The 19,109-nt window shown below is 47.9% G+C and overlaps 1 pseudogene across 1 annotated transcript in view; it reads left to right on the top strand.

Annotated features, from left to right (window-relative positions):
* The first annotated feature begins 1,610 nt into the window (after positions 1–1,610).
* Positions 1,611–19,109, top strand: part of LOC147700376 (uncharacterized) — a 75,266-nt pseudogene continuing 57,767 nt past the window's right edge. The window contains exons 1-2 of the transcript XR_015299412.1: positions 1,611–1,770; positions 17,590–17,660. The product of XR_015299412.1 is annotated as an uncharacterized LOC147700376 (transcript). The remainder of the gene's footprint in view (positions 1,771–17,589; positions 17,661–19,109) is intronic.

The raw sequence follows: 19,109 nt of genomic DNA, 5'->3' as shown, positions 1-19,109 counted from the left end.
TCTATTTTTATCCTAAATGGAAAAGCACCGCTAAATAAGTTGGTCTCTTCCGGTTACAGGAGACTATTCAACTTTTCAATTGTCCTCATATATAGACTCTGAGTCGTGATGTACAAATTGTCATGTTCGTTTAATGATCCAATTAAAGACAAAACATCAGCCAACGCGTTTCGTTCTGAAACCAGAACTTCTTCAGGGCGCAAACGGTGTATTGAGGCGTATTGATTTCCAATTTCGATATTTGGAAATATCAGACGAATAAATGTTCTATTTCCTCCATTTCCGATTTTAAAGTGAATCGGGGAACAGATATTGTCGATTACCCCACAGGTATTGTTTTATATTTTTATCGAGGCTCAACCTTAGAAAAATGTTCGTCCTATGCGGTAGACGTATTCCGCCTCCTGTTCATTCAATAAGTCCCAAAAATATCCTTATGGTAGTTGCCTGATATGTTGAACACAATATATCAACTTCGGGGTCCCGCTATCTTAACACGCCGTCATCTCCATTGCCTAATGCTCGGCATGCACCCTTGTCCATGCCACAAAAATTCCTTTAAACAGTGCTAGGTCTCTCCAGGACTTGTACATCCGCCTAAGGTTTTAACACTAGTGAAGGCGGCAATAAAGGTTATTATGATTGATGCTAGGGCAAGAGCAATTGGTGATGAGAAGAAACTGACATCACATTCCCCCTGACAAACACAGGGGTGAGTGTTGGGGGCTTAGGACAGACACACTTCTCCTTTTCCCTGACATACACAGGGGTGAGTGTTGGGGGCTTAGGACAGACACAATTCTCCTTTTCCCTGACATACACAGGGGTGAGTGTTGGGGGGCTCAGGACAGACACACATCTCCTTCCCCCTGACATACACAGGGGTGAGTGTTGGGGGTTTAGGACAGACACACATCTCCCTCCCCCTGAGATACACAGGGGTGAGTGTTGGGGGGCTCAGGACAGACACACATCTCCTTTCCCCTGACATAAACAAGGGTGAGTGTTGGGGGCTCAGGACAGACACACATCTCCCTCCCCCTGACATACACAGGGGTGAGTGTTGGGGGCTCAGGACAGAGACACATCTCCCTCCCCCTGACATACACAGGGGTGAGTGTTGGGGGCTCAGGACAGAGACACATCTCCTTCCCCCTGACATACACAGGGGTGAGATGTTGGGGGCTCAGGACAGAGACACATCTCCCTCCCCCTGACATACACAGGGGTGAGTGTTGGGGGCTCAGGACAGAGACACATCTCCTTTCCCCTGACATACACAGGGGTGAGTGTTGGGGGGTGTTAACCTCCCCCCCTCATCCTCTCCTCTGGGGGGTTCTGTCTCTTCTCCTCCTTCGGCCGCAGCTGGTTTCAGCCTCGAGGCTGCTCAGGGTCACTGCAGCCTGTGCTGCTGCTGAGTCCGTTCTCTCTTTCGGTTACTCTCAGCCCTGGGGCCCGTGAGTTCCTCTTCCGGTCGTCGAGGGCAGAGACAGCACCAGCCGTGGATGCAGTCACTGCAGTCTGTGATACTGCCTAGTCCGTTATCTCTTTCAATCACTCTCAGCCCTGCAGATACGTCATTTCCTCTTCCTGGTCAGCGAGGGCAGTGAATGCCGTCACTTCCGGCCTCTTCCTCGGCTCCAGCAGCTGTCGGGGTGGAAGGATCCTCGGTCTGTGCGGTGACCTTCACCCTCTGACCCCGGACGTCACCTCCCGCCTCGTATTGTCATCTTCACCGTCCCAGGCCGAGGGGGAGAGGGCTTTGAGCAGGTGACTGCGCAGGTAGAGTCTTCGGACCCCCCCCGCTTCAGACAACCTGTACGCTGCACCCCACAAAAAGCCCCCCCCCCCTTCAAGCCATGTCACCCCCCACCCCCACCGGGCGGCGGCCCCTTCACCTCTTCCCCTCCCTCCTCATCCCTCTCCCCTCCCTCTCCTCCCACCTCTCCCTCTCTCCCCTCCACCCCTTCCTCCTCATCCCTCTCCCCTCCCTCCTCTCTTCCTCGTCTGTGTCCCACTTCACCTGTCCCACTTCAAATGCAGGTTCATTTTTTAAAGTACGAACCTGTCTATTTTGCCCTGTTACAGTCTAAGCATAAATGAAGTCTATGGAAGGCTTGTTTTCCTTCATTTATATTTCAGAATGAGAGGCAAAAAAGTCCCGGGTTCACCTTATCTCACAGAATGAATGAATGGTATTGATGTGTTCATTGCCTTGCATGATGTTTGCTCAGATACCCTAAAGCTAGCCTTAACTAGCTAGTGAATTTCAAACTGCAGCAGTCATTAGGCATAAATGTGCTTTTGCGCTGACAGCTTGAGCATCCAATGCAGTCTAGGTGTCACAACAAAACAGAAACAAGGAAAAAATATTCCATAACTTCTTTGTTGACCTTTCATCATTGAGAAACTACATACACAATAAGCGCACAACTAAATGAAAGATGATAAACCCCACGTTAAAGAAATGAATGAGAAATGCGTTCTATTATGTTACCGTTCTCAAATGTCACTTGGTTAATGCAATCACTGCAGAGATTTTGTGTGTAACAGAGAGAAACTGAATTGAGCCTTGGTTGGCCCAGTGGGTTCTAGTGGTGTCTGTATTATAGAGCTACAAGGTGGGAGCCTGCAACTGAAAGCACGATGAAGATGCGCTTATTTGTAAAATTGTATTGTACACAGTAAAAGGCTGCAGAGATTTAGTTTTGTAAGCAAGCATTAACCTTCTATTTCTATATTCTTGCACCAGTTTGCATTTAGTTTTAGAGCTTTTTCATTCCTCCAAAGGGTTTCATTGTTGATCTTTGTCTGTTTCCATGAACTTCATTACTTGGTTTTACTCTTGAGAAAGTGTCACTCTAAGTGTTACATATTGGGCGGTTGAGTGTCATAACATAACATGTATATTTGTAAAGCGCACGTTCACCCAGAGGTTTTTTGGCGCTGAATAACAGATGTTTATTGTTACCCAACTCAGTGGTACTCATTTTATCGACCTCAGATGGATGAAAGGCTGAGTGGATCCGCTGGGATTTGAACCTGTGACCATGAGGTCGAACACAGGCCCCTGCAGTGGACGCATTAGTCCACTGAGCCACCAGACCCGGTCACTCATAAGTGCACTGAAATCATGGAAATTTCACACATAAGCAATCTGAAAACTTGACAGCTATACTGCGGTGGCCCTGAGTGGCCAAATCTGAGATTCACTACCTTGGTTCATTGTTTTTTGCTGCAACGTCGCACAGCAAAAACAAGCCCGGTCTCTACTGGAGACACATTGTGACATGTGGCACTGGATCTATTTGGCTGCGGGTGGCTCGGATGAGCCTTTAAATACACAAACAGCAAGCGCTGGGTCCAACCTCTCATGGATCCTGACACCTTTTGTTGTTTTCCGGATCCCTGAAACTAGTGATGTAGGTGACTAAACACCGAGCTGCCTTCACACATACACTCCCCCCACTCACTCCTGTGCCCCTTGACCCTGGCTCCAGGGGGTGCAGTACACTCTTGCAGGGCAGCTAAAGTCATCTGATTGGTGCCGGTGGGCGCCACTGGCACCTATCCTTGAGGACCAGAAGTCCTTCCACACAAGCAGCAATCCTGAACATAATTTTGCTTGTTTTATATAATTTATTATTTTAAACGTCTTTTCTGACAATCCAAGCATCATATCATATGTTATGTTATTATGTGACCTCAGCGTCATAGCGTCATTATGAGGAATGTTTCCCTTCTTCTTTGCCTGTGAGTGCCTTGTCTAGACACGGTCTCTGCAATTGCAACACAACCCACCCGTGAAGCATGACTGCAAGCAGTCACCAGGAAGCATTGACAGGTAAAACAACCACACAATTGTCCTGTTCATTTCTACACGTGCAATGGCACTGGTGACTTATAGCACTGCATTGTCACTTCATTTATCACTCCTCGGGTCCTGCCCCCGCCACCCCTACTTCACTGTCTACAGCCCACAATCATTCCAATCCCTAATGTGCAGTCCATCCGGGAGGTTCCAGACCCCATGCAAGAGTGAGGGGTCAGGAGGTCATTGGTGTCACCCGGTGTCATTTCTTGATAGCACCTGGACCAGGTTCAAGTACTGCCCCTCCTCTCCCCCCGCAGTGGTAAGCCGCTGACCCCTGGTGCTCTGTAGCCCCTCTATAAAAGGAGGCAGTGTGCAGGGATTGGTGGATTCTGGGCCAGCATCAGCCTGTTAAGCAGATACCTTATATGATATTTGATGACCTTAAAGTTAAACCATCCACTTAAGCAGTGAGTCACCTTTGGCACATTTCTTTCTCTATTTACTATCGGGAAAGTATATTTGTTGAGCTTGATCTCATAAAATGGAAAAGGTTGAAATAGCGGTGCTGCCTGGCTTTGAGAAATGAAAGAGTCTGTTGTGATTTAATGCAGTTCTCTGTTCATATTAGTTTTGGTTTTCTTTCTAAATATAAATATTTGGGTGGAATAAATGGCTCACCCTTTTCATTGCTGCATAGAACAACACATACACACCCAGAAAATATGGGAACGTCAATCATATGGATAATAAAAACCAGCAGCTATGTTGACCTGGACTGTGCACAGAAACTACCCTCCCTCTGCTGCTGTGTGGAGAATAGGGTGCAGACAGGGCAGGGTCTGATCTGTCCAGGGTGGTAGTGTAGTAGCACATATTTAGTGCTTGATAACACTGCACGTTTTCAAAGGATGTAGCACACTTTCCCTGTGGGTGTGCCATGGATTTAATTTAATCAATTATATATGGGTAGTAATTTGATGGAGATGTGGACACAGATATATTTTTATCTTGTTTGTCTTTGCAGCTTGGATTTGATGCGAAAATGGTTGAGAAATTAGTGACTTTAGCCTTGGGTGCCCGTGTTTGAAAGGGTACAAACTGTGTGAAGTATAGTTTGTGTGGCAACTGGTCTGGTGTTTTACCTGTACGCAGACTCTACTCAAGCCACACTAGAGCAAGTGTGCAGCATTGTCTGTGCACCAGTGTGGGGGAAAAGTGAGAGAAAAGATGTGCTTATGCCTGCAGGTGGATACTTACCAGTTTTGGCTTGGTCTCTCTTGGATGTGAGCACCGGAAGTGCCCACACATGAGATGATACCACTCCTGGGGTGGGTGCAATCTTTCATTATCTACAGCATGGGTGCTCATAAACATTTTTACTGGAGTAGCAGCTTCTGCATTGGGGTGTTGGGACTCCACCCTTCAGATTTTGAGGTCTGGATTTCTTCCATCTGTTCTTACGTTCTTACACTTAATACGTAACCTTCCTCATAGCATCATTGGGCAGCCAGGCAATTATGGGATGACCATTGTGGGTGTATGGGATTCTCTCTAATAGGGCATATCTTTTTACTTTCTTTTATTTTTTACATTTCTTTTTATTGAATACAGCTGAGGATACATTCCAACAGTACATCGTTTGCATACAGTATGACATTATGCGAAGGGGCATGAATTAGATCAACAATGGACATATCAGCTACCAATCTAGATAAGCTTTTACCTCTTACCTATGTAGTCTACACTGGTATCACAGTTGCGTTGCCATAGCCACACATAATGAAAAAGCGCGAGCCAAGAATGATAGAAAGGGATTATAATAGGGGGGAAGGTGAAGTGGAAGGTGATGCTGGTTCCCAGCTGTCCCTGGTGTGAGCCTGTGCGGGCATAAATTCCCAGTAAAGTACTCCGCATCCTAAGCCAATCTGTGGCATGTGGTTCCTGGTGACAGCCCCAGCACATTGCTATCCGACGTTTAGCCCGCAGCAAAAGCATGGACACTAGTTTTCTACTTGTCGCCGGTGCATTTCTCAAATAGCCGAGCAACGCTATCAAGGGGGATTGTTTTATCTGACCCTTCAGTGGTTTTTATGTGATTTTAATTAAAGAAACACTTTTGTATTGTCCTAATATAGGTGTTAGAAGTTTTATTTATTTTTATGTCCATTGAATGAAGTAGAACATTATTTTGCATTTATTTGATAGTTGCTTTATTAGTGGTGATAGTGTACAGTTCATTTTGATCTATTCCAAAGGGAAGTCATTTGTAACTTATCTGACACTTCAGCATCTTATCTAATGCATCCAAAATGGTTACCTAGTAACATGTAATATGTAATATCTGGGCAGCAGCAGGCCAAATGCAAAAAGGACGCCTCCTGTGCAGGGGATCTCAGACCCCCACTCAAACCAACTTTATATTACCATTCAGGAGTCCTGTATAATCTATGTAAAAACTTAAAGGGAATCAACCGTAGCCTATAGTTAGGGGACAGTTCCTGAGCCTGCCTGCAGCAGTATGCCCTCTGGTCCTCTGCTTTGGGGAATCCCAACAGTGTCTCCCACTCCTGACGCACCCCAGGGATGCTTATCGGCGCTGTGCACTACATGCCTGGATATAGTCGGGTAATCATTTTGCCTGGTGATAGGTTAGTTAGGAAGTCTTGTAGTACCTGGAATGTGGGCGGCGCCATCGGGAAAGAAGCAAAGCCAGCATGCAGTGCAGGAGCTGATATTAGGTTGTTCAGTCAAGCAACCCAATGCCTCACCCTGTCATCTCTCTGTCTGGCTCGATAAATGTTCCCTCCTGGAACGCATCTCCAATAGTGTGAAGATGAAGCTTCCTAAGTCTCCTACAGTCACCCGTATCCCCAGAGAATTGCAATGTTGTGTGCAGAGGCACAGATGGGGAATATAACATCTCCAGTTGTGCCCTGTGTCGTAATCCCTACCAGGCCCATAGTGCGCAGCCCACTGTATCTACCCTAGATCACAGTCTAGTGTGTGGCCTTTAAAGGACCGTGTTCAGTGGCGTCAGAGCCGATTGGTCGTGTTCCAGCTCTGTATGCGCCATGAGTTGCGGTGGGAATATCCAATGAAATCCAAACTGAGCTTGGGCACAATTGTAGTACAGCTCCATGAAATTCACAAATAAGGAAGGTGCACTCAGCGAAAGTGAATCAGAGCCAACAAGTAATTTCCATTTATCTTCTTTTATTCCAAAAATCTTTTAAAAAACGGCAAACAGCCAATGCGTTTCGTTCCTTATTGCCAAAGGAACTTTTTCAGGGTTATAAATCAATTGAATCGAAGAGTATTGAAACAACAAATAAACGATATCCAAGATATCCAAAACTTGCTGCCAGTTATTATGCTGTTTGGTACGCCTGCATTGTACACATCCTGATTTTAATTACAAATGTAAATCGTTGTTTATCTACTTTTGAAACCTTATTCCGTGTTCCCCTCATTAACTTCAAAATGGAAGCAACATTTATATGATGGAAGAACTATAGTAATCAAGCTTTGGATATCGTGTATTTGTTGTTTCACCTTCCTTATTTGTGGATTTCTTTGAACTCTGTAGCATCGAACAACGACGGATGCTGGTAGTAGTTGCACCCAATTTGACAACATAAATTTGGTAATTGAAGTGCTAAACCATGGTCTGTCATTGATGGCTTCTTTTGTTTATGTAGTAAAGCTCCATGTCTGGGGCACCCAAACCTTCCTGTTCAAAGGGTAGGGTTTCCGAAGAAATCCTGTTTTTTTTCCGGCCCAGAAAGGGATATCAAGTTCGAATGCAGTCTACGTCTGAAACTAGTGCTAAGGGGGAGCGGGAAGTTAATAAAAATGTAGAAGAACTTGGAGACAACAACCATTTTTGCTATGGCCTGTCATCCTGCTAGGGACAGCAGCAGACCAGCCCCTCATCCCATTAGACTTTCCAGCCTGTCCATGAGTCGCCCGTAGTTATATTGCCAAAGTTCCTCAATATTATGGCTTAATCAAAATCCTAGGTATTTCACTGGGCCCTCCGCCCAGAAGAGTAGAGACTCCGATTGAAACCGTTCTGTGACTGCCGTCTGCGGCAAGGTAACAAATTTTTCCCCAGTTAATGTTTATGCCCATGAGGTGTACGAATCTTGCGATCTCCCTGATCAGTGAGATCTACGTTTTTGGCCAGGTGTTTGACGTACAGGGGCAAGTCATCCACATGCAAAGAAACCAGTATTACCCAAGGAGCAAATGCCTTGCCTCGGTGCGCATGATGCTGCCTTAGTCTGGCCGCCAGGGGTTACATGGCTATGGCAAAAAGAAGGCAAGACAACAGGCATCCTTGCCTCGTGCCCCGAAATGCATGGAACAGTGGGGGGGGTATGGGGGGTGGGAGGGGGGGGATCGTCCTGTTAATCCAAAGCCTCATCATAGGGTAACATTATAGGAGAACAACCAATTTGATGAATTTGAAGCTAATGCCCAATCTGGAAAGGAGTGCTAATAAATATGGCCATTCTAAGGAATCAAATGCCTAAGTGGTATCCTGATATATCACAGCCGCTTTGAGTGAGGGGTAATTTTCTTGAATTGTTGCAAGAAAGGTGCGTAGATTGTGAGATGTAGCCCTTCCGGTAACAAAGACGCACTGGTCAGGGTGCATCACGAGAGGCAGCAGTGGAAGTAGTCTCGCAGTAATGAGTTTGGCGAGGAGTTTATTGTCCAAATTGATCATGGGCAGGCACCTATAGGAATCACACTGCGTAGGATTTTCATCTGATATTAGAATTGTAATGATAAGCGCTTTACAAAGCGACAGGAGGAGTTCGCCCCACTCCAGCGATTCCTCAAACATGTTTATGAGATGGGATACAAGCAGTGGTGCAGATTCTTGTAAAAAGGCTGCTGTCAGGCCATCCTGTCTGGGGGCTAGATAGAGTAAAAAAAAGTCAACCAAATCCGGGTGGGTAACATTTTACCTCGCCTCATAAAGTGAGGAGTAAAAGGATATAATTTCCGCCTAATGGTGGTCTGACCAATCCCAGTCTTGTTGTCTGACGTGCGCAATTCTCTGATGTAGTCGCAAGCCCATGGTTTTTTTTTATAAGCCCGCTAGTGTCTTGCTCGCTCTGTCCCCCTCTCTGTATTTTCTAGCACATGCTTCCTTTCCAAGGTAGTGTGTCTTCTGAATGGCCGCTTCTTCAAACTCACCTATCTGACCCCTAATATCTGCGGGGGTTTCAAACTTGTTGGCGGCAAAGAATTCTCTTACCAGGCCCTGTATCTCCTGTTCTAGGCGCTTAAGATCTCCCCACAGTGAGCGCACGACCCCCGCCTGCTTTGCAATGTACCTCCCCGAATCACAGAATTAAATGCCTCCTCAAGCATATTGGGGGAATCAACCGTGCCCTCGTTTAACGCAAATTACTCTACTATTGCTGATCTGATTGCATCTCAGTACATCTGATCCAGTAGTGCCCTTCACGGGAGTCACCAGCGAACCGCTTTGCTTGGGTAGTCCGGCAGAGTCAGTCCAACAAGTACAGGGGAGTGGTTAGAAAGGCTTCTAGCTAGATGGGTGACTGTAGTAACCCAGGATAGTACCTCTCTTGAGGTCAGTCAGAAGTCGATTCTGTACCAAGAGTGACCTGCCAATGATACACATGTACCCTCCTCCATGTTTGCGTTTCGACTTTTCCATATATCTATCAGTCTGTGGTCTGCTATAATAGAATACTATTGTGCTGATGCCCTTGGGTGGGGCGTTGGGCACTGCCCTATCTGTCTCTGTTGGGTTCTAAGACTTTATTGAAGTCCCCCCCACAGAATCACTCTTGGGCCTAGGGTATCTGCTGATCTCAAGACCTCTCAGAAGAAGTCCGGGTCGTCTACATTGAGCCAATATATCGAGATCAGCCTGATTGGGTGTCCCCCCAGCGTGCCCTCTAGCATCACGTATCATCCCTGTGGGTTGCATAAGGCTTTGTGCGTGCGCCACAATAGTCCTTTTCTGATAAGAATGGCCACCGCCTTGCATAATTAGAATAGCATGGAACATGTTTCGCCCCAAGTCGGCCTGCCTGCAGGCGCACGCAAGTGTTCCCGGTCAAGTATAGTTCCTGCAAAAAGCAGTCGAGCGTGATGCCGGGGATTGTGGCGTGGTCTGATGGGGTAGGTGGGCTTCCGAGGGCGGTCGGCCACCAGGTGTTATCCCATGCTGAAGGGGTGGTTCAAAGGATGAGGACTTCTGTCTTCTCAGCATTGAGTTTTAGGCAGCTGTTGGCCATCCAAACTGTGACGTCCTGCATTCCTTTCTGTTTGGCGGTGGTGGGGTCTTTGGTGAGGCAGAGAATGAGTTGGGTGTCGTCTGCATAGGATACAATGTTGAGGCCCTGTTGTCGGACAATGGCTGCGAGGGGGGCCATGTAGCTGTTGAAGATGGTCTGGCTCAGTGATGACCCCTGTGGGACTCCGCAGGTGACTTTCGTGGGCTCAGAGAGGTAAGGTGGTAGTCTGATCCTTTGGCTTCTTCTTCAGGTGAGGAATGATCACATCCAGTCCCGGGCTGTTCCTTGAATCTGGCGTCGAGTAGTCTGGCGATTAGTGTGCGGTGGGAGACGGTGTCGAAGGCCGCTGATAAATCGAGTAGGATAAGGGCTGCGGAGTGATCTTGGTCCAGGAGGGTACGGATGTCGGCTGTGGCGGCGAGTAGGGTGGTCTCGGTGCTGTGGTTGCTTCGGAATCCAGACTGGAATAGGTCGAGGATAGCGTACTCTTCGATGAATTGCGTCAGTTCCTTGTTGACTGTTTTCTCTGCAACTTTGGCTGCGAAGGGGAGGAGCTAGATGGGCAGGTGGTAGTTAAGGTTGGTGCGGTCAGTTGAGGGCTTCTGTAGCAGGGGCCTGACGTCTGCGTGCTTCCAGTCGTCAGGGAAGGTGCCTGTGTTGAAGGTGGTGTTGATGGTGCATTGTAAGTCGGTGCGATGGTGGCCGCTGCTCTGTGGTAGATGTGAGGAGGGGAGGGGTCGGTGGGGCCTCCCCGAGTGGATGCCTTTCATGGTCGAGGCAGTGTTTTCGGCCGTGACCGGTGTCCAGTTGGTGATTGTGGGCTGGCTGTTGTCTCTGGGGGCGAGGGGGGGGAGGAGTCCGGCTGTGGCGTCTGGTGGGTGGTCGATGAAGTTGTCATAGAGGTTTTTAGGTTTCGCCTATTACCATTCGCTTGCGAATGGAATGGCGAAAATTCATGGGCTCGATCGAATAGTCAAACCACTGCGGTTTCCACTGCGGTTTCTTTACAGTGCATGTGAGGTCACGTGACCACAAAAGCGGGTCACGTGACCACACACGCACGAGCATCTCCCTAATCCGCCTGCCCCCACCAGGCTCTCCCGCCCCCATCCGGCTTCCCTCCGCGCATCTGCCTATCACACTTCTCCCCTCGCACGCATTCCCGCCCCCCCACCAGGCTCTCCCGCCCCCATCCGGCTTCCCTCCATGCATTTGCCTGCCACACTTCTCCTCCCCTCGCACGTATTCCCGCCCCCCCCACCAGGCTCTCCCGCCCCCATCCGGCTTCCCTCCGGCCATTTGCCAGCATTGGGCGCATCACTCGCTGGCACCCTTACAGCCCGCAATTACTTTCTTGGCCGCGCTGCCAGTTTTTTTACCCTTTTTTTTTCCACTTCCCCCCAGCACTCCATCTACTCTCTATTTGACACTCCGTCCCCCCGGCTGGCTTTGATTCACTTATACCCCAGCTCCTCCGTGCTTACTTTGCCTCATTGGTGTATTTGCCTGCGTAAGTGACCTGGGTGAAGCAGCAGAGTTTCTCCAATTTATCTTCATTTGTATTCCCTGCCCCCGCATTCATCTCCAGCCCTCTTACCAGCCATGTCACACACCACCATTTGCTGTGCCTCGCATCGGAGCATCACTTCCTGCTGTGATTTCCGAAAACGCTATTTTGTCTTATTTAGGCTTGCATAAATACGTTATTCTAAACCCAAAAATGCTGTTTTTGTTTTTAAATGCTTCTATCAACTTAGATGCAGCTACAGCTGCACTCTGTACGGGGCCCTCCCCCAGGCAGTACCTCATGTTTCTGTTTAAAAAAAAAATGCTTTTCTCGATATACATGCATCTACACTTCGTGCTGTGCCCTACTCCGTCCTGTGCTCTACTCCGTCCTGTGCTCTTCTCTCCCTATGATGTGATGTCCGACCGCCACCTTCCCCCGTCACTGCTTGTTTTTAAATGTTTCTATCGACATAGATGCAGCTACACGCGCACTCCGTGCGGTGGCCTACTCTATGCGGGGACTTCTCCCAGGCATTACCTCATGTTGCGTTTAAAAAAAAAATGCTTTTCTCGACATACATGCAGCTACGCGCTGCACTTTGTGCGGTAGCACAGCACAAAGTGCAGCGCGTAGCTGCATGTATGTTGTGAAAAGCATTTTTTGGGACGCGCCGCCATTCACAGCACTCCGTGCTGTTCGTCACCCTTACGTCATATCGTATTTTTTACATGCTTTTCTCAACAGAAATGCAGTTACTCGCTGCACTCCATGCAGTGCCCTCTCCTCATGTTGCTGGTTTAAAAAACCAGACTTGGTTATTAGATACGTTGCTGGCAGAGCAGATAAGGACGCAGGGCTGGAACACGATGTCTGAAACAATTCGCCGGAGCAGATCGTTTTCTTTCCACATCTCTCAAAATACCCCGTTCTTTTTTTTTTATCTGCACTGTCCTGGGCTATTTTTAAACGGGCCTGCAGTCGGCTTGGCATGCCCAGATGGGACGGCGATTTATGGCGGGAACCCCTACCAGGTGAGGTGGCTCGCTTATCTCGATGGGTTATCGAGAGCAGGCCCTGTCTCCCAACACAAGAGCACAGACTCTGTATCAGAGGTCGTGAGCTGTAATTGTCCTCCTATCTCGCATGTGTATGACCCGGCAGCTCTCGCCACAGTTCGAGGAGGGGGCTAGGCCCCCTGCTGATAAGAGACCTTATCGCTGAATGCATAGCTTGCAAGGGAGTTTTCCACAGGGCCCAGCCGTCTTCTTCGACCTGCGGTGCATTCGGGTAAAAGGGCGTGAGATCTGTGTTTTATTTGAAGAGAGCAGACATCAGCGCCATCAATGCCACAATATGTAAACATTGGCAAGGGCGGTGCACGCGCATATCTCCCATCGGGTTGGAGTGTGCTTGCAGGCTATGCAAACGGCGCGCTTCCAGTTTGTACTTTGTCAGTAATGATATTCTGCATAATGCAACATAGGGGATTCCTGTGTTTCCAAGCAGGGGGCAGAAACTGTCATTAGGACTCATCTGTAACGGACCAAAGAAAGGCAGAGGCCTGTCTTATCTTGTAAGCATGGATCAGCCCCCGAGCAGTCTGTGCCATGGATTCCTTATTCTAGATAGCTCCACTGTCTTTTTCTTGTTCCACGAGTTGTATGTGCGTGTATTTCAGAACCTCCGTTTGTCTAACTTGGGCTTAATTGCATAAAAAACATGGACATAAGGCAGCTTTGCACTGGTGCCGTCTGGTGCCCTTAAAATAAGTGGGTGAATAAACACGAGGCGAAATGTGGCTGCTTAAAAGTGATATAAACAGACGAGGAAAAAGGAGTAACATCTTAACATGGTGTTTTAGTCAGGAGATTTTAACCAACTATCCGTCTGTAAATGCTTTCTGCCCTCTTGGAATCCCATATACAAAATGTGGCTTTGCAGTATATAAAACTTTCCGTATTTGTTAGCAACAGAAGTAGCGGCGGTTTCAACTTTGGCGAGGTATAGGTATGGCAATGGCTCAGCAAATGTCTGCCAAACCTTGTTTGGTTCCATTTAAGTAGACAATAGGGTAATAAAAAGGGGACTCTAATTCAAATAACACAAGTATAGCACATGGTGTTTGTAAAAAACAAAGGTGAGCAAGAGATGGTATGCTGAGGTTTGGTTGTCTGCGAAGTAGGTGCAAACTTTTTTTGCGAGGATGAAATGATCTGTAGGAGTGGCCAAAAGAATCGTTAGAGGGCATGCTTCAGTGAGTTCCGTTTGAAACTGCTTAGTTAAGTGAGTGTTAAATAGATGGTGAGATTGATAAGAAAGACATTTCCCGGTGCGAAAAGTAGCTGTAAAAACTCACTGCATGTGGTTTGCAATGCAATAGGTCGCGCATTTGCGTAAGTTGGAGCTATTGCCATAGTAAATGATAATGTCTTTAATTTATATGTTAACATAACCTGCAAGCGCAATGTAAACACACCTTGCATGTTTTGCAAAAACAAACAAAAGGCATTCTCATTTACAATGCCAATACCTCTAACTCTCGCAAATGCGAGACCATTGTGGCACTCGCGCTTTAGATTTTAACCTGGTAATTTAAAACAAGCACTGGCGTTGCCAATAGGTTTCGCATTTGGAAAGTTGGAGCTACTGGTTTTGTAAATGACATTTTATATTTATATATTGTTATTGACAATGCCAATAACGATATATAAATATAAAATGTAATTTACAAAACCAATAGCTCCAACTTTCCTAATGCGAAACCTATTGGCAACGCCAGTGCTTGTTGATCTTGAGGTTGAAGTAGGTTCCAAGCTTATGGCAGAGGTCTTGGGATGGGGTGATGTCTGTGGCTTCGCTGTTGGGGTTGGTGAATTCCTGGATGACACTGAAGAGTTCTTTGTAGTTGGTGGAGTTGGTGAGGATTTTGTTGTGGATGAAGTTCCTCTTGGTGGATCTCATTTGGTTGTGGTAGTCAGTCATGGCTGCCTTGTAGGTGTTGTAGTTTTCGGTTGTCTTGGTGTTTCTCCAGTTGTTTCTCCAGTTGTTTTCCAGCCATCTGCAGGTGCATCTGGCTTCTTGGAGGGCGGTGGTGAACCAGGCGGCTTTCCTGGGTCGCTGTTCGTCGTGGTTGCGTAGCGTGCAAGCTCATCTGCACCGTTGGAGATCCAGGTGTGGTGTGGAGTCCTCTGGTTCTTGCTTTAGCGTCAAATGCACCTGTGTGGTTGTCTCGGGTGAGGGTGGAGATGAGTTGCTCGTCTGTAACCTTGCCCCAATTCCTTCTTGGTGGGTGTGGGGCTGGATTGGGCCGACGGCAAAGTGTACGCAGTGGTGGTCGGTCCATGATGATTGCTTTGTGTGCCTGAAGAGAAAGCTGTTTCCTGCAGGGAAGATGGGGTCGAGTGTGTGTCCTGCTCTGTGGGCAGGTGTTGTGACGAGTTGCTTAAATCCGATATTGGCGAGGTCACGAAGGATAGTGGAGTTGAGGTCACTGGGGTTGTTGAGGTGGAAGTTCAGGTCTCCCATGAGTATATAGTTCAGTGAGGCGATGGTGTGGGGTGCGATGAAGTCGGTGATGGTGGTGGCAAAGGTTGTCTGAGCCGGGGGGGGGGAGGGGGGGGGGGGGGGGGTTTGTAGACGAGGGTTCCCCGGAGTGTCGTGTTGGGGCTGGTCTGGATCTAGAAGTGCCAAATAACTAGTCCCAGAGTTCCCCAACTAAGACACCCTCTACAGCCACCCAACCTGGATGGACCCCACACAACCAAAATACGTCCACCTGTGGCTAACTGAAAGACACAACAGAGGAATTATCCCTGAGGGGAAATAACTAGGGGCTCGGTACTTCCCATCGGGTGGCAGCTGGGTGGCTGGACAAAGTTAACCCAACAGGAAGGCACTCCCAGCTGCCGGTAAGGCAGGCATCAATGCATGGTACATATCATATACAAAAAGAAAAAAAGAGGAAGGTCGGTAGTTACGTCCCTATGAATGTAGAGTAAATGCTCTGTGGACCCGACTCGGATTCCAGGTCGCGTTGGGTTGGCGTGTCTCGATCTTTTAGTCATTGTTGCTGATGTGGCTATCTTTTCCACTGTCCTTCTCTGATTTCTATACTTTCTTGATTGTCAAGAGAGAGGAGAAGTGTGGCTCAATGGTTAGAGCGGCAGACCCTGATGCAGAGGTCTAGCCCGGGACCAGGGTTCAATTCCCCACCTCGGCGGGTCTTGGGCTCAAAAATTCCACGGACCTGACAATTCTCGCCTCGGTGCCAATTCCAATCATGGAGTCCCACTCTGCAACTCTGGGCAATAGCTTGCTTAATCTCCACAACGGCCCCCACAACGCTAAGGATGCCTGGCCTCCACCTTGGGGTGCCCAGGAGTGGACACCTCACAGGTAAAGCCAGGATGGGTTACACAGCGGTATTCGTACAAGCGCCTTGAGACCCTTGCGGGTGAGTAGTGCGCTATACAAGTATCAATTTACATTACATTTGCTGCAGCAATGACCCCACTAAGGCTGATGAAATTCAGTCTCTACAGGCTTTGGCATGAGGCAGTCAGACCCTATGCAACGCGGGCGGTGAGAAACATTTGTCTTGCAGCAGTCCCTCTTCAATGTTTAACAGATGGCAGACTGCCCTCCTTTCTTTTGTTGTGATGCAGCCTTCATGGCCATCAGAAACTTCCAGTAAATGCTTCAGGCGTCTTAGGAAACACCAGTGAGCATTTTTGACACTAAATGAGGCCAGTCACACTTTCAGTGACTAGATTGATATAATGCAGTTGTTCTAAAGTAATTCAATTAAACAGCCCCCACCCCCATTGAAGGTGCAACTGGTTTAATGTTCTAATGAAATTAATGCAGCTCTTTGTGGAATTGTTGTTATCGATGAGCTAAATTGTGCATGTAGTGCTTGCTTATTTCATGTACTGACTGGGGGAGGCGTGCTGTGCAAGCAACAACAGGCAAGCAACGTCAACAAGGAAGCAACAAAAACAGGATGGATCAAAAAAGTACCTGAATCCGAGCTTCAGCCATGGCAGGACACCAATAAAGCAATTAATCAGTACGTTGTCCATGCTCAATGAAAGGGACAAACATTCAATGAAAAAAAGTGAAACCGACAGGTGCTGGCTAATGATAAGCAAGTAAAGGAACACACAAAAGATCGAATCTCAGGAGAAACCTTAAAATGACCAAGAGAAGCAGCGAAAGACATGATGGACAGGCACATGAACAGATGTAGGCTACAAACACCCCTACATCAAAAATATCAAACACCAAAACTTCCCTCCAGACCAAAGCCTAGACAGCTCTTGTCTTAACCCTCAGGGGTCTGAAATAAATACAGAGACAGACAGACTAGGCCAGGTGCAAAGACATAGCAAACACAAGGAGATGATGGACGGAGGGCTGAAACCGTTCAGACACTCACCCCCAGTCACTATTCGATTTAGGTTGAATCCATCATCGTTCCTTAGCTTGTTTCGCCACCCCATTTCAGACCCAACCATATGCGAATCAGTCTTGTCTCTGTTCCTCATGGGAACAGTTTAGCCCAAGCCAGGTGTTCCCTGGACCGGAAACAAGCATCCTGGGACCGGTTTTGGGCTAACACCCTTCATCAGCCAGGCTAACTTGAATCCAGTGGCAAAGTGGCAAGGGACCCCCTGTCTGGGCACACTGTGCCAACTGCAAATACAGACAGATGTACTCACACACAAACTCACACACAAACACAGACACCCTTAAACACATTCAAGCAAACTTTAAAAACACGCAGACTGTACATGGAGCAGAGGCTCTTGGGGGCAAACAGAGGGTGTGGCATATGGGTTTGGTTTAGTTCTGTAACACAGGCCAGCTACAAGCCTACCTGGGAATTTAAATATTTTCTTGTTCTCCATTAATCATATAGGCTCACATTCTTCAAAAAGTCTACCAACATCTCACAGAATCATTTCTCCTATTGTTCTTAGGCTCAGGCCTTGCAGACTCCTCCTCAGCTCCAGAGACTGAATGGTTCGACCTCCTCAGATTAAAGGAAAACGTGAGTATCTTTTTCTCCAGATAAAATAAAAAAATCTCAACATGTTTGGATAACCAGTTCCTCTCAAATTCTCATCTATGGCAGTTCTTCCCAGCTCTATCGTATCCAGCTATGTTCTACTTTCTATGTACAGTTGTATTTCTTTTTCTTTATTCCCCCTGTCTGTTTTCTTCTTCTTCTGCTGTGCTCTCATCCCTTCACACTCTCTTTGCCTGAACCCCCATCACAATTATATGGCCCTTAGTTAGGCCATGAAGACTTGCTACTAAAAGAAAATAAACTTAGAAGATTTTAGGGCTCACCCTGTAATCAGTTTTCTATGCACCATTGTCATGGTTCCCACGCCACCCCCCATGTGTCACTCATGGGCTCTGCGTCAGCCCCGATGCCCGTACTCTCCATGACCTGTACCTTCCCTGTGCTACCGCTGTCACGCACCTGGTCAGTCAAGGTCCTCCCAAGAACCATGGTGGCACCACAGCATTTCCAGGTGAGTGCCGGTTCCCGTCTGTGTTGTTTGTCTGTATTTTGAGGTTGAACTCTTGTCTGTGTGGTTTCCTCCCTCCAACAGCAGTGTGGTAAATGAAAGATGCACAGTCCACTGTGTAGGTTGAGATTCTTTATTGTAAGTTCCTTCCAAGATGTTAAGTACAGAAGTAAAACCCCACCAGGAGCCAGCTGTTAGCAGCTCAGCCTGAGATGACCAACTGCCACAGTAAGTTATAGAGAGGCAATGTGAGCCAGAGGGACACCCAGGCATTCTATGATGTCACAGATATCATAGTACAGTCTATGCAGAGAAGAACAGTGGAGAGGACATTTACTACAAGCAGCTCCTTGGTTTCGATTTTGGGCTATTTGGGGTAGTTCGTGCTTAGACCCCGTACCTTTTTGTCCACAATAGGTATTCACACCAAATTTGTGTCCTTTACTTCTAACATCCTAAGGATTCTAAAGGTCCCCATGGTTTGTAGATTCCACTTGACGGGCCCAAGAAATTAATCAAAATACAGCAAAATATTGGTTTGGGGGGAAAAATTGAGAGAGTGCTGCAAAAGAAAGTGTCTTTTTGTCCCAGCAAATGGGGATAGCGAGGTCCCGGTGGGATGCCCCAAGGCCAGGTGCCCGCAGCCAGTATGTCACGCGAGGCCGCCACAGAAGGCCCTGCTGCAAAGCAGGCAGCGCCGCACCGGTGGTGCCAGCAGCGGCCTGCACTGCCCCTTTTACCACCTGTGGGAAGCCCAGGTGCCGCCAGTCTCAGGCCCAGGCTTGAGGTATGCACCACAAATGCTGGAGCTAGCCCCATTCTCACCACCAACTGATGCAGCCTGGTACCAGCCCGGGCAGCCCAGGCATCAGCCGGCAGCCGCCAATGTAGTAGCGGGGGCAGCAATGTGCACGGGGCACAATGAGGAGTCTCTTCCCGCCCCAAACGTGCAGGCTTGCGAG

Source organism: Lissotriton vulgaris, chromosome 8 (genome assembly GCF_964263255.1).
Source record: "Lissotriton vulgaris chromosome 8, aLisVul1.2, whole genome shotgun sequence".
In the NCBI taxonomy this organism is placed as follows: Eukaryota; Metazoa; Chordata; class Amphibia; order Caudata; family Salamandridae; genus Lissotriton; species Lissotriton vulgaris.
Note: the sequence above shows the minus strand (reverse complement) of the source record. Positions and strands in the feature narration are given on the sequence as shown.